Source organism: Manacus candei, unplaced genomic scaffold (genome assembly GCF_025592945.1).
Source record: "Manacus candei isolate 608988 ecotype Guabito, Panama unplaced genomic scaffold, ASM2559294v1 h1tg000088l, whole genome shotgun sequence".
In the NCBI taxonomy this organism is placed as follows: domain Eukaryota; kingdom Metazoa; phylum Chordata; class Aves; order Passeriformes; family Pipridae; genus Manacus; species Manacus candei.
In genome coordinates, this window is record NW_026138136.1 from 7,448,630 (window position 1) to 7,464,552 (window position 15,923).

Genomic DNA, 15,923 nt, shown 5'->3' on the forward strand with positions numbered 1-15,923 from the left:
AGAACCTCATGTTGAGGTGGAACTTCTTGTGATTTAGTTTATGTCCATTACTCCTTGCCCTTTTGCTGGGCAACACTGAAACGAGTCTGGCACCTGCTTTGGAGATATTTATTGATAAGATCTTTTCTCAGTCTTCTCTAGACTAATCAGGCCCAGCTACTGCAGTCTCTTCTCATAAGAGAGATACTCCAGACCCCTAACCATCTTTGTAGCCCTCCACTGGACCCTCTCCAGTAGCTCCTTGTCTTTTTTGTCCTGAGTAGCTCAGAACTGGACATAGCACTCCAGATGTGGCCTCACTAGGGCCGAGTAGAGGGGGAGGATCACCTCCCTCAACATGCTGACCTCACTCTTCCTGATGCACCCCAGAATACCACTGACTTTCCTGACCACAAGGGCACACTGCCATCTCATAGTCAACTTGTTATCCAAGATTTCCAGGTCTTTCTCTGCAGAGCTGCTCCTTACTAGGTCAGCCCCCAGGCTGTACTGGTACTTGGAGTTATTCCTCCCCAGGGACAGGACCCTGCACTTGCCTTGGTTGAACCTCACTAGATTTCTCTCTGCCCAATTGTCCAGCCTATCAAGGTCCCACTGAATGGCAGCACAGCCTTCAGGTAGATTAGCCACTCCCCCCAGTATTGTATCATCAGCATAAGATGGTAAAACACAGTACTTGTGTGGGCCTCGATTTGTTGCATATATTTAATTATTATTCTGAAGAAGAGATAATAACCAACCACTAATTAAATCAGTGAGATCTAAAGAAAGCTGTTATGAAATTTTGAGTGACCTCTGATTCAAATGTAGTCTGTGATGGCAGGGAAAATGCCAGGCTGCCAATTAAAGGTCTGGTGATTGAGTAGATTAGCAGGAACTTCTAACGTTGATTGCTAGATCTTAAACTAGCTATTATAACTCCAGGAAAAATTACAAGTTTCATGTGAACAAGTCTTTCTCTAAAACAAACACACACCTGCTCAAAAAGCAGCAATATCAGCCTCAAAAAATATTAAGAAAGGTACTACTCGAGTTATGACTTCTTATAACTTCCTGGAACAGCATTTTCTTGCTGGTTGCCTACCTTAAAATAAACAAAAAAGGAGAGAAACAACAACAAAAAAGAAACAATAGCTGGAAAATATTAGGGCAATGAAAAACTTGCTCAAAGACAAAGAGATATACTAAACTTTTCTACATAACTATTTCTCAAGAAAATTTATTTTTATGCTTTTTATTCAGCTACAATTCTGTAAAGATATCTCAGAAGTTTCTACTGTAATTGCTGCAGAGGATTAAAAGAAATGGCCCCAGTATTTTCAGTGAGACAAAGAATATGAAGAATCACAATAATATTATAGAATAGTATGGAGAATGTAAATTACAATACCTTCAACAGAGCATAATTAAATTTTGTTAAACCTTGCTGTGAAGTGTATCTACTAGTCACGTTTAGGTTAAAACAGTGAAGATGACAACATATTTTTTCTGCTCAGGTTAACAGCTCTAGGTGAAGTTAATATGAGTGTGAATTCAAACTCCTAACCGGAAATAAAACCCAAGTTATTTCATCCTGCAATATTCTGGAAAAGAACAACACTTCTTGTGCGAAATCACTTGAATAGGAGAATCTTAGTGCCATATGTTGGTAAGAGAATAAATCTTATTTCTTTAAGTGGGTTCTTAATCAAGGGGAATTTTGGAGCACATAAAAATTTACATATCTAAATATGAAAACTTTCAACAGAAAACTGAGTTCGCACTCTTCCTTTGAAGTCCCACAAACAACTCCACCTCAGCAACAAGGCGTTCATCTCAAGTTCAGGAGCCCATGTGACAGTGAAACAACACCTAAGTTCCAAAACATCAGATCTGCTCAGGCTTGTTTTCTAGGGTGCAGATGGAAGAAGTAATATCCTGTACTACGTGAGCATAACCTGGAACACTCACACTTGAGTGTGAGGGATCTCATTTCCAGGCTCTCCCCACTCTGAGGAAGCGTAGACACCCCATTTCCAGCAGAACTACAAGCTAGTCTGGAAAACAGGAGTTGGAACTGTTCCACTAGGCATACTACAGCCCTGCCAGAGCAAAGTTGCAAATTTCATGTAGCTGCAAGAAAGCCTTGCATGAGGATAGCACAGCCCAGTGGCTGGGCAACTTAGAAAGGGAGGGAAGAGCCATCAATTCATGCAAACAGTGAGGTCCCACATATCTGTCAGGCAGCTATGGTGACCATAAAGCCTGATGAGTCCTTTTAAAAAATCCTGCTATGGGGACCTACCTCTGGAGAAGAGCTTGCACGCCACAGCCTGTAGGCACTGGACTCCGCTCAGGCTTGGCTATGGGCTATTTCAAGGCTGTTTCTGCTGCGTTTGCATGTTTCCACCCAATTCTGGCATGCACTACAGAGGGAGATTGTGTGTCTCAGCCCCATGTCTTTATTGAGCCTTTCTGGGACTGGCTACTGAAGACACCTGTTTCAGCCCTAAATATGACAGCAGAGAACACAGAGGCTACATCCTGCCCTTTGTTCTTACAAGTTAAGCATTTCTGGCCCAACGTTGTAAACACGTCACAATTCCCCCACCAACTGCAGTGGGAAGTGTATTGCATCTTCTATGCATTGATTTAACTCTCCTCTGTATCTGCTTCTGAGAACAAAAGTGTTGTCCTTGAGATAAATTTCCTTATCATAATAATACAGACACTAAAAACAATGAAGGAAAGAAAAACACTAGGAAAAAAAAGTGTATTACTTAAACAAAATAATAAACCATAAATCACTACAGTGACAGGATTAAATGCGAAACCTTTAATTATACATTTAATCATTTGCCACCCTCTTATTTTCCTTGCAGTAACGTTCAAGAAGTGTCAATAAGATTTTAATTTAAGGATGATTTTACTTTATTTTATATGCGAATTGAAAACGCAATACACATAGAAATGGTTTTAAGAATAAAAATAATACTAACTTTAAGCTTCAACTATGTCGACATCTTATTGAACACCTTTATTTCTCTCAGTCACAATGATCCTCAATTAATGATACCCCTGTGTCAAAACACATCAAGCCCATACCCTTTGCACAGATATTATATAAAGTAAAGTAGAACTAAGGGGCAAAAAAGTGGTGGCTTAGAAAGTACAATACTGTATTAAAATAGAGTGTAATTCCACTGCTGAAGAAGACACTAAGTTATTTGTGAAGTATGGACAAACCTATAACCCAAGGTTGTATCTGCACCACTGCCTTTTCCACAGGGAGGCAAGAAGCAGCTGCTAGAACAGAAAAGTGTCTCCTCAGCATATGAACACCTTCTCCTATCGATTCCAGAGTCCAGCAACAGAGAGCAGAGCTGGTTGTTGATGTTCCTGTTGGGTTCAGAGTGGCCAAGGGAATTACCCTTGGCAATTTCTGTAAAAATTCTGCACACTAAATTCATCTTCCAGCACACTCAGAGGAGTACTTACTGAAAATAATAATAAAAAAAAAAAAAACAAAGCAAAAAAAAAAGCAAAAATAGCATAATTGACCTTCTTCTGACTGGAGCATAAAGCAAAGTCCAGACAGCTTTTGCATTCAGACAGATCCCCTCAAAGAATATGGAGTAGGAAAGAGCCAAAATATTGCTTATATGCTAAGAAAAAAACATTTGATACTAAACACATCAAATAATAGCAATTGTGAAGGTACTATTTTCCTGTTAGGTATTTCTTTCCCTATCAGAGAGCAGTTGACAGGAAAGTGCTTGTCCTCTGGAGTACCTTTTGTTTTGTTTGCTTTATTGTGTTGAAGGCTTTGGCCAGTTGTCTTACAATTCCTAGTCAGGGTGGACTTTCACACAGCTAAAACTGTAACTCAGGTACTCTACATCATCCTTTAAAAAAGAAGTGTCCACTGGGCCTGGGGTGCAGGGAAGATGGGTTTGCTGTGCTCATGCTTTTTGCCCCAGCAGAGCAGTCAGAAGCATACAGGGCCTTGCCAATGTTTAGGGTGCAGAAATGGGCAGGACCAAATACAGTGGGGAACAACAGCTATCCCAATGGAGGAGGGCAACATTTTTATTATGTCTCTTGTAGAGGCACAAACCACCAGACAGAGGAATCTTTTCAAGTTTTGTTTGGATTTTCTGCCATATTAGTCATCTGTTTCAATTTGCATCAACTTTTTGAAAAATAAGTCATCCTTTGTACATGGGACTCTTGATTCTCTTGAATTGGCTTGTTGCTACTTGACAGAACCCCTGGCTCACTGCTGTGAACTGGAGGAAATTCTCCAGAACCTGCTGCAGTCTCTTCTTCTACCACCTTTTGGAACAGGCAAACCCAGAGAGAAAAGGGGATAATTTAATTAGGTTCTGACTATCATATAAAGCTACTACATGCTTGCTTCTCAGCTAGGTAATTTTTTCCATTGTGTTTTGTAAGCAAGAAAAAGTTGCCCAGGGAAAGCAGAGAACACAGGCCCACATCTGTAGGAATTTAAGTACAGTCAGCACTGGGAAAATGAGTTTTCTTCCTTTCTTTCCTCTCTTGGATCTCTTTTTGAATCATGAGGAGTTTGGACTCATTCAGTAATAGTTAGACATTTTTGTTTCACCCACCCAATTTGAAAAAAGCCCTAACAGCACAGTGTGCATTAAAAAACCCTACTACACAGAACTGCCTATTTATTAAATCCCTGTTCAAGGCTTAACCTGAAAATATAGGAGGTGTCTGGCTTAGTGCTTCTGAATGCATGTGGGGCATCAGAGTCCTGGAAACATGAGACATTTTGATCATCTTGTTCTCAATAATTACTGGTAAGAAATTTCTGAGCCAACGCTTAAAGCAGGCTCAGTCATTTTGTACCTGACAACAAATCACTGAGATGACAGGACATTTACTCACCCTGCCAGCAAGATGATATGTAGGTCTTTGGAGTTTTTCTGTCTTCCCCTTCTCTAGTCCAGTCATGCATCAGGTTCCTTAGAGATACAGGACAGCCAAGTGAATTTATGTTTCTTGATCTGTGTGTAAGATGGTTACCTGTGACAGAGAGGACATAGAGACCAAATGTGGCATATGAAAGCACTGGAACAAACATTTCCAATCATACTGTAATTCAAGCAGTTCCTACCTCCTGCTTTCAATAGTAGCCAATATGGAGGAGTAAAAACCCCAAGAGTTGGTTTACAAATAAGCAGCCTGGGGGGATTGTTGTTTAGTAAGGGCCAGAACCTTTTATGCTGACCTATTTAGTTGTAAAGAAATAATACGTGTGAGGAGAGTTTTCAGTGGTTTACTCAATTAATTCCATTAGTTAACAGACTTTAAAAAAACCCCAACTTATTATCCCAACTTTGTTTTAACTTTGTTAACTAGTGGATAATAAGTTGGGGTTTTGTTTGTCAATGTTAAATGCATTTACTTTTAGTTTCTATCCCACTGTTTGGATATTACAGCAATAGCCAAGATCCTTTCTGAAATATTCATTTAATCTCACCATTCTACACATAATCTCTTCCCTGTACCATCTCTAAACTATTTTTTCTACTTGTTTTTCACTCCAGAAAGTTTTCCTTAAAGATTATTTGCTTTTTTTTGTGGAATACCTATAGACTTTTCCTCTTTAAGGACAAACTGGTCAGACCTAATATATCTCAAAATTGTGACCAATCATTTCTGTTTCCTTCTTTTGCTTCCAGTACCACCAAGTGAGTTGAGGGAGTCCAATCGTCTATGGCACTTTTCTACTCCATTTCCTTCAGAAATACCATGCATCTGGTAAAGAAGCAGAAGAGGAGAATTTGGAACACATGCACAGATGATATCCTCTATGGCCACTGGGCTGCGATAGGTCAAGGGGAGAAAAGCAAACGTGCCAACTCCCAAACATGCTGCACTTAAGAATATTATAAAAAAACTGAAATGGGCAAATTGTCTAACTTTGTAGATCTCTCCTGAATAACTTTTCTGTTTTGCCAACTGAATAGCCAAAATAGGAATAATTCAGAAAAAAAAAGAAACCAAGAATAGATTATTATTTTAATTGTCTCACAAAGTCTCAAATACAAAGGACTTTCACTAGGGTTTACTTTGGAGGTAAAATTGGAAACTTCTCTTCAGAGAGCTTTCTATTAAAGGTCATGGGTATCAAAACCTATCGTCTCACTTTAGATCAGTTATAAACCTACTATAAATAAAGTCTTCTATATTGCACATTGTCATTGATTCGCACTTCAGTGTAATCAGCACTGCAGACACAGGAAATTCCCAAAATAAACATCCGTATTCTCTCCTTACTGCACTTAAAAAGGATCAGGAGTTCTGCATTTATATTTTAAGATATTCACTGCAATAAGTAATTAATTGTAATTTAAGATATGCATTGTACTTGCTATTGAACAAATTATTTTATTATGGTTTAGATGAACAAATCTACTGTATCAAAATACACTGTAACTATGACAACAGTAATTCATAGTTTACCACTGTCTTTATGACTAAGCAAATTATTGTAATTTTGCCGAACTGTTTCTTGATAATAAAAATGTGATAATTTGCAAGCAGTACTATTAGCATTTACTGTCTTAGAACTAGGTCAATATCTTCTATGACAATTGTAAATACATCAATGTCTTTACTGGATAAAACCAGACCATACAGATGGAAAATATAGTGCCTATTCTACTAAAGCTGCTAGAGAACTTATGGTGACTGTTCCAAAGTTCTGGCTAAAAAAAAAAAAAATTCAAGATAAAAAAATAAAAAAATGTAGTAAATTTACTCACATGCAAATGAAAAATCATGCTAAAAAATAAAACCTTGTGGAAGTAGATTGTTTTCACATCCTTCGCATTACCCTGATATATCCTGCTGAAAAAGACTTGGGGATGTGAAGATGAAAGTAAGAAGAATGGCATGAAAAATCTAAACCAAGGATATTCATCAACTTTTTTGACAGTTCAAACTGAAATGTGTCTCCTGAAAGCCAAGACAGCAAAAAGGTCCAGAAGAGGAAGCTGCTTCCCCAGCACACTGGGACTTCCCAGCTCGCCAAGTGGGAAGTCATGCAGGCACAGCAGATGGGCAGCAGAGGATGAAGGGGCTGTGAGGGCTACTTGGGAGCAAAGCAGAACTTCCTCATCCTGGCCTGCTTGGATGAAATTGGGGAAGCCAGAGCTCAGCTGGATTTGAAATGGGTGAGGAACACTGAGGAACACAAGAAGCAACCAGATGAGCATCTAGGGGAACAAAAGGACAACTGAAGAAAAGGTTGTTGGGAAAGGCTGGTGAATGTCCATCCTCCAAATTCAGCTGAGCATGGCCGTTATGTAATTTTTTCTTGCCTGGGTTAAGACACTATTGATGCCCTCCAGAGGTCTGTTCTAACCAACACAATGCTGCGTTTCTCTGACATACCTAACTTGCCTGCAGTTTTCTTCCCTCTGAATAAAAGAAGGGCAAAAGTAAGAAGAAAAACCAGGGGGGGAAAAAAAGTAAAAAATATCTCATTTTTAATAATTTTTTCAAAGAAAGAATACTGAATTAAAAAACAAACAAACAAACAAACAACAAACAGACAGGTGAAACTACTAGACCACTACTAATTGCAGTTTGATTTTTATCTTTCACTCTCTATTACCTGTATGATTTTGTAAGCCATTCATCTTGTTCTGCTTTTTTCCTTTTACTGAATTAGTGCAGACTGACAAAAAAAAAAATCACTGATGACCTAGTTCTCAGCAGATTTTTGACTGATCTAGTCTAGGTAAGTGTTAGGATTGATGAGCCTGGTTTGGTAGGCAGCTTTCCCTGTGCCACATACTGTCAGTTCACGAGACATTCTAATAAGTGGCAATACACAGGTCATGAGTCCAGCCTTCACAAAAGGACTTACAGGGGCCCTGCATTTCATGTGATGTTTCTCTGATCAGAAAACTTCCACTGTACCATGGGATGGCACTAGACTGTAGGCACTATCATTTCTCCAGGTGCACGGTCCATCAGTTTCTCCCTCTTTGCCTCTTCATGTTTACCAAAAACAAGTGCAAGAATTTACCCTCATACACTTTTCAAGCCTGAGTAAGCAGGTTAATTATCCAGACAAAATACCATTGATTTGGAAGTGTCTGAACAAATGAAATTCAGGCTTGACAACCTCATTGAGAAGGACAGCCAACCTGCTCAGGGACTTTCCAATTGCGTTACTTACAATGCTTGTTTCTTTATTTCAGGGTCATCTGATGCAATACAGAGCAACCTCTGGTATTGCAGTCACACAGCTTCTTTTGAAACCAGAGAAGACTTTGCTTAAGATGCAGACCTTCAGCTTCCTCTGAATTCAAGAGCAATCTATGTGCACCCACAGAAAATATATGAATCAGGGAAGTGCACAGCAGTGCTGAAAAAATAAAATGGCGAGCTTAATTTAGCACCCACTAAAATGAATGGGACCACGTACATCTATGAATGTGATACCCTTAAACATGAAGTAAATCTCACACTCTATCATTGACTTCTTCTTGGACCATAAATTCAAGTTTTTTAATGTCATTATGCCATACCAAAGACTCATTTTCTAATAAGCCATGCCTTGTTTTCTTCAGTATTTCCAAGTGTAAGAATTTAGACAATGGACAATGATCTTCCACAGTATTCACTTTTATCACAGTAGTCATACTACAAAATAGAGACTGTCTTATACTACATTTACTAAATGTAGATAGGAAGCAACTTTCCAACTATTACTCATTATGTTATCTGTTATAATAGTTGAACACCAATGAGTTGCAGATCCAACAAATATCCAAAAATGGCTCTGCAAAAAGCCCTAACATTAAGTTCTTGACAGATAATAACTAATGCTGTACACCCCTACTCTTTATGTTATGAACAATATGTTCACAACATAATATATATTTATGCAGAAGAAACCAGTATTTAAAACTCTTACATTTATCATAAAAATAGATTTTATTACACAAAACAGTGCTTTCCGATAAGAGATTTACAATTGATTAAAAAGGATGGCTTGTCCTAAAACACTTACATGATTGCATGCAAGGAAAACAGATGGTCTGTGTAACAGTAATTTGATTTCTTCCAGTAAACATTACTCATGATATAGAAAATGCTTGTGCTGATCTACTCCAGAATGATGTGTGTGCTTTGCATCTCTTTTCAAATGAAGCCTGTAATTCTGTTCAAGGAACAGCACTGCAGTTCTGGTTTAGTAACAAATCTAATAAAATCATATAGTCTAATGCATCATTCCTTACTTAAGAGCCTGACAGCAGAAAGATAGATTTTAACTTTTCACTCTCCCAAAAGTGCTTAACATAATGCCATGTTCCTTACACATTTAGTCCTTTTGTAACACTTCACGACAAAAAAGAATATTATTTCTACCTTCATCTCTGACTAAAAGAAGCATCATAAGCCAAAATCCAATGTTTATTCTCTTCTGGCTGCATTTAACATTATTCTCCTTTATATAACTGCAGGCATACCAGAAGGGGAGAAAAGTCTTATTGATAAGTCTTCATCTGTCCACCTCAAATTTTGTTGTACCTCTCAAGTCACAAGAAAGCTACTCAGGAAACTTCAGCATCCACATTTCCCAACTTTACTGAAGCTTTATCCTTCCCCAACACTGGATGAAGTGTTGTTTGCCTTTGTAAGGCAGACAGCCCTCATGAGGTCGTCTAAATCACTGAAGTTCTTGGGATCAAACTGCCAATGGAATCTCCGTCACTTGTTTATACAGGATGACAGTCTGGGGTGATAAATGATTAATTTTGCCTTTTACAGATCTTTTTGCATGGGTTGAATACAGACAGATCTTTCTCAAAGGCACAAATTTAACCCCTAAGAGTGCATTCTTAAATCTGTCCCTATTTTTTACAGAGACTTCACACGTGGGTATGTTTCATCATCTGCAAGTAATAACATGCCTGCTGGGATGTAACCCTATTTGTCATTATCTTGTCGTGTTTGATTACTGTCTCTTCACCTGACTGGCCTGGACTTACACCGGCCAAATGAAGTAAGGGCACAATCCTATTAAATTCCTGCTGGGAACACCCTAAGCTGGCGCTCTTGTCAGTGGGAATTAAGGGTTCTCAGAACATTGTAACAGGTACTCAGGCCCTCGAGAAATTGAGCTCTTAATTAGATATTCCCTTATGACATTGTGTGATTATTTAATGTTCTGACAAGATGCCTTAGCAATCTCACAGGCCCTGAATTAACTATCCAGCTGCAGTTCTGTGAAACCTTTGTCATGCTTGGCCATGGAAGCAAATTGCATTTCATGGAGCATATGAAATAATTTACGCAATGAATTGGCTGAATTATATATAACATGAACTACTGGCCAGGCTTGGGATGTCCAGTTTTAAATAGCTGTTCTTTTTTTGTCCCTTTCCTCTTCTCTTGCGTGTACCCTCCCCTCCACCCTTCCACGCACACTTTTTATTGTCCCACTTGCTGGCAGAGCTCAGGAGCAGCAGGAGCAGCAGTCCTTGTGGTGACATGGGATGATTCATCACACAATACACACAAAGCAGACTAATACTGCCAAAGCAGTCCTTTATTATAAATCTCCTTTTCTGCTGTCTGGCTCATCTGCACTATAATATTTGTTACTCCCATGTAAATTTTCAACTTAAGTCTATCCATCCAGGGGCTGCTGAAGTTTTTTAATCTATACTGAAAAGTTTAACAAAACCCCAACAGAGTAAACATTTCTGCCTTGCAGCTGATGCCATGTTATCAAACATATCAATAAAAGCTACAATAAGAATGAAAAATAAAGCATAAATAAATAGAATAAGTGTTGAATGATATAGTATATGATGTACAAATGCACACGAAAATGGTCATCTTTTTATCCTTCCCTATGCAAAGCATTTTTAGGCAGAATCACCCTGGGGAAAAAGGACATAGCATGAAATGTTTTCCATAGGATTGTAGAATTCTGATTATTAAACCCTGCTTCAAGTGTGCAAAATTATGATGCTTAGCAATCAATACTCATCTCTCATCCACTTTGTGGAAATGGAAGCTAAAGAAGTATTTGGACCATCTACCCTACCTCCTGTGACACCCACCTCAGACCCAAGGACTGTAGTTGGAGCATATCAACTATAGGTAACTATAGCCGATATTGAAACGTGTGTTGCTGGTCAAGAATAAGAGACAATGACTGTCTAGAGAGGCATTAAATTACACTCCAAATGTATTTTTAGGAAAAGCTTTATTAAACTTTACAGTTCTCCACCCCTCTTGGCTTGCAACATACTTCATGAGACCACTAGGCAGACATCACAGCACTTGCATGCTTTCTGCTAAAGTTCATAGTTCCTATGCTTGCAGCTGCTTTTCAAGAGGTGTATTCAACTCCACTATCTGTGGTCACAATTTCTACTGAGTGACTCAAAGAATTTTCAAGCCCTCCCACCCAGACAAGACTCTTGCTTTATCCGCTTACCTTTCAGAGAGGCTTTTTTCATCCTCCTATTGTTAACCTCATTTCCATGGACAATGTATTTTTTTTATGAGACTTCAACACAATCTTAAATTATGTCTCACAAGCATCATCAAATCCACTTCCGCAATGAGAAGTCTAACTTCAGATAAATCATTCTATCAACCAGTTTCAATGACAACAAAACCAGGTCCTTCAGTGCTTTATGCATTCTGGTAAGCATCTCCTTTGCCAGGAGTGGATTAAATAACACTACATCTATAATTCTAATTGTGTGGGAGATCATATAAAATATTTATATTGTGATCTGGAGGCAAAATGCCTACTCTAAATTATGCTCCAGAAGCTCAGCAAGATATTATATTGATAGAAAAAATACCTCGGATTAAATAATTGGGCAATTTTATTCCCTATTCTACAAATATCATGTAATTTCCCCCTTGGGAATGTGATCTATTTTAGTAAGTACTATTTCCCATGTTCAAGGGTTTCCTGTGTACTAGTATCAACATCTCACCCATATCATACTAAATCACAAGCCCAATACAGAGGTAAGTAGTAAAAACACAAAGGTTTTCAGTGCAGGTCAATGTTCTGCCTGAGCTTCTTCGTTGTATATCTACAGACCATCACAAATTTTTTAGTATACAGCTATGAAGACATTTGCTTAAGGCTGAATTTTCAGCAGACTTCCGAATTTGCAAAGAAAGTAAGTTTTTTGCAGTTATTTGCAAAAACTGTATTCACAAAATCCCTTCTATGTGGTAAGTTGAACCAATCTACATGTGCAAGAACAATGCTTGTAAAAACAAACTCTCTTCAGAGTTGTGTTTTTTGCTTTATTTCGGTTACTCCAATTCACTATGTGGGTATGCACATCTGCTTTAGGATCACAAGCTCATTCTCACAGAATTCATCTGTTTCAGCTAGCTAAAGTTCTAATTTAAAAGACCTTTTTTCTTAAAACACAGCAAACACTATGTTTTTCCAACATTTTATGATTATACAGTACAGGACAGCTGGCATTAGATTATGCAGTGAGCTAAATGCAGTGTATGCTTGCCTGTGATGTTTAGCACAGCCCCAGGACAATGTGGCATGAGGAAGGGGAGCATGAGCCATTCCTATGCATAATTTTCCCTGGGTAGATGCATTTTCACTCAGTCTGGAGACAGTAATGATAGTTTACTGAATCCACACCATCTAACCCTTACGGTGCTTCGCTGAGCATCAGCATACTGGAGAGGAATGCAGAGGGAAAACAAAAGTGGTACACAATAGTCTGTGCACTGTGTCCTCCCATCCATTGGCAGAAGGCACCAAAAGCAATCTTACTGCAGGTCCCATGCAGCCTTTCACATGGTATGGGCAGGCAAAGTCTTTAAAGGTTGGTATCTCCATTAACAGGTCAAGTCATCTATAAAGGAGATGTCCAAGTTAATGGTATTTTTAGTGGCCTTGGACAACCTTCTCCACAGACTGTCACTTAGACGACACTTAGATTCAAAGACTACTCTTGGTCGCTCTTGCCCAGCTCAGTTTCCATTACACCCAATTTCTCTGGCAAAACCAGCCGCAAAATGTTGCTCTTGATATGTGAGGTTCACCTCCTCAAGTGAACGGACATGCTTTGCTCTTCAGCTTTACTCACGTTAGTAAGGGCAGGCATGGACAAGGGCAGCAGGAGGAAGGGAATATGGCAGGGGATGAAAACCAGGTTTTCCTTGACCCTTTTGCTCTTGTCAATTCTGCTTCAGCCCCAGTCACAGAGCAGAAGGCAAGGATAGAGATGTGGCAGCAAGACCCACCTTTACCAATGAGAAACAGGGCATTAAGCAGTGCCTGTTTTTCCTGATCCCTCCCTGCTACATGGATCTGCTCCTTTATTTTGTAAGCACCTCCTACTGAAGTGTCCTCCAGCACACTCTCTCCTATCTCTGCCAACACATTTATAAGTAAATCTTTGTATTTTCCCTCATTGGTCTGATTCCTTTCCACTTTCTCAACCTGCTCCTCATACTGGTCCTCATCCTCCTGCACTCCCACCAGTCTTTTTCTCCTTTTATGGTTCCCAGTAGAGTAAAAAAATACAACTAGAAAAGTGATCAATGAGCATCCATAACCCAGTAAGCACTTATCCCACGTATTAGGTTTTCAAATGATTTTTCAATAGAAATTTATCATCTGCCTTACTAGTGGACAGTAAAGCACTCAGCCAAACAGCACCTTCTCTAGCTTACCACTTTAATAACACTTAAAATTCTTAAATAAAACAGAATCAGTTCTCAACCATTCAAAGTATAGAAAACAGTTTTGCACTGCTGTCTTTTTTTTTTCTGCGTTTACCATCAACTATAGACAAATTACCAAATAAATGTTGCTTATGACTCAATAAATACACTCAATAATATACTGCTCAGTAAATAGTTTTTATTAAAGAAAACAACATGACAACAGAATTATCCAAGTACCTAAAATAATTAATTTTAGACTTGTTACATGACTGGAACCCTAAAAGCACCTCCACAAACCTATTCCTTCACTATCTCTGTGGACACAAAGTGAGGAACAAGAGAAAATCATCATCCCTGCTTAAGTATCTTGCCCTACAGCAAAAAAGTAGAGCTTCTCACATTGGTGAGAACCTTTCCCAATATTCCTGCAAAAGTAGCAAGGTGTTTGATTTTCATTTCCATTTTATTCTAGATATAACTTCCCTTACTTGTGTAGACATAATCTTAGTCACCCTTCACAATTTCATTGTGTCTGCCTTGAACAGTAAGCAACTCAGGATATGGTTGGGCTCTCCATAAGGCTGCAGCCTATGTAGGAACCTCATTTAGCCTAAAATTTCAGGTAGACTCCAGTAGTCTGATATTGGGTAAGGACAATACATCAGCTAGCCTGAGAGGGTCAAGTCGCACAACAGGATTGCACTCAAACATGAAACTGAGCTGTTTGTTTTACATTCAAACATCCCTTAAGACATTTGTATGCTTTGCAGATCAAGGACGCAGATAAGACTTCAAGTCAAGCCAAATGTTCGGCTTAAGAACATGTCCCAGGATGACAAGGCTGGTTGAAATTTTGCATCCTCTCTTTTGAAGACCTGGTCAACAAATACAAAGGAGCCAATACAGACCAACCATTTGAGCAAGGACACCTGTGTCGGACACAAAGAGAAAACCTATTGTGCTTTGAATTACTTTGCCCGAAGGTCTTTGGTGACAACACCTTGCCAGCAAGTGGAATTCTACTGATGCAATCCTCCACCCCCTGGCAAAATAAGAATGAGTTTCCTCAATAATGATTTAATATTAAAACTTTTTCAGTGAGAGTCTTTTTCAGGTTCTCACTGGAAGTCTTGCTTGGCTTTATGGCTTGTCACAGCTGACATGATTCTTAATCAGAGCTCCTTTAAAAACACAGTGAATAGATAATAATATCTGGAAAACTAGGACATTAAAACTTTGATTCACATTGCACATCTCTCTAGTCTTATCATGCATTATGCATAGCTGTACTATATTTTGAAGGAAACTGCTGTGACGTGTTTTCAGTGTGAGATTACACATGACTACAGTCTACAGCATATCAAAAAAACAGGATTCTGATCTGTGGAAGATGTTCACATAATTAGGCAAAACTGCAATACAGGAACATTTTGCCCCAAACCAGAAATATTTTGGGTTGATAATGAAACAGCTGAATTCCATATTAGCATGAGTGTGTTTCGTGGGAATTATAGTTTAGGTGCCTAATCTAAGGTGGAACTAATCAAACTCCAGTTAGTATGAAATAAAGATCCATAGCTGCCTAAAGATCCATAGCTGTCTATTTTTATCATGTTGGTTTTGCTTTTAAAGCATTGGTAATTATTGACAAATTGGTATTGACTCTGATCTCTTTAACTGTTATGTAGACAAATTTTCATCCCTCTAATTTACTTGACAGTATTAATATCATATCCCCACTTTAATGATGTGACTGAATTTAAAGATTCACAAATTCATTACTACAGTACATATCAAGGTTAAAAGAGGGAGAATTCCCTTATCAGTATGAAGGACTCGTACAGTTTACAACAATCCTAGATGAAATTACCCTTTTGTCTTTCAATAAGAAGAAATCTCCTGCAATGGCAAATGTTCATAATGGACTGCTTAATCTTGGCAATCATATGAAAAGCATCTAATTTAATTAAAGCTTTAGGCCAAAGTGATCTCTCTTTTAAAAATTAAATATTTATGTTAACACACATATCACTTAATTGGCATAACATATCAAAGGCTATTAAATGATTGTACAGTGTGTAAGGACTAAAAAAAAAAAGGCTAGCAGAAGTTTAAAAGCCTTTTCTGTATTAAACACTAAATAAAAAATTGCAAGGGTGAGAAAGGGCATCAGAGATACAATAATAAGCAAGAATTAAGAAAACTGAGCT

The 15,923-nt window shown here is 38.4% G+C and overlaps 1 protein-coding gene across 19 annotated transcripts in view; it reads right to left on the reverse strand.

Moving 5' to 3' along the window:
* LOC127482446 (poly(rC)-binding protein 3-like) overlaps window positions 1–15,923 on the reverse strand; it is a 493,280-nt gene that overhangs the window by 384,936 nt on the left and 92,421 nt on the right. For all 19 annotated transcript variants that reach the window (XM_051812791.1, XM_051812785.1, XM_051812792.1 and 16 more), the window contains exon 2: window positions 4,897–5,034. The gene's annotated coding sequence lies outside the window, so the exon portion shown is untranslated. The remainder of the gene's footprint in view (window positions 1–4,896; window positions 5,035–15,923) is intronic.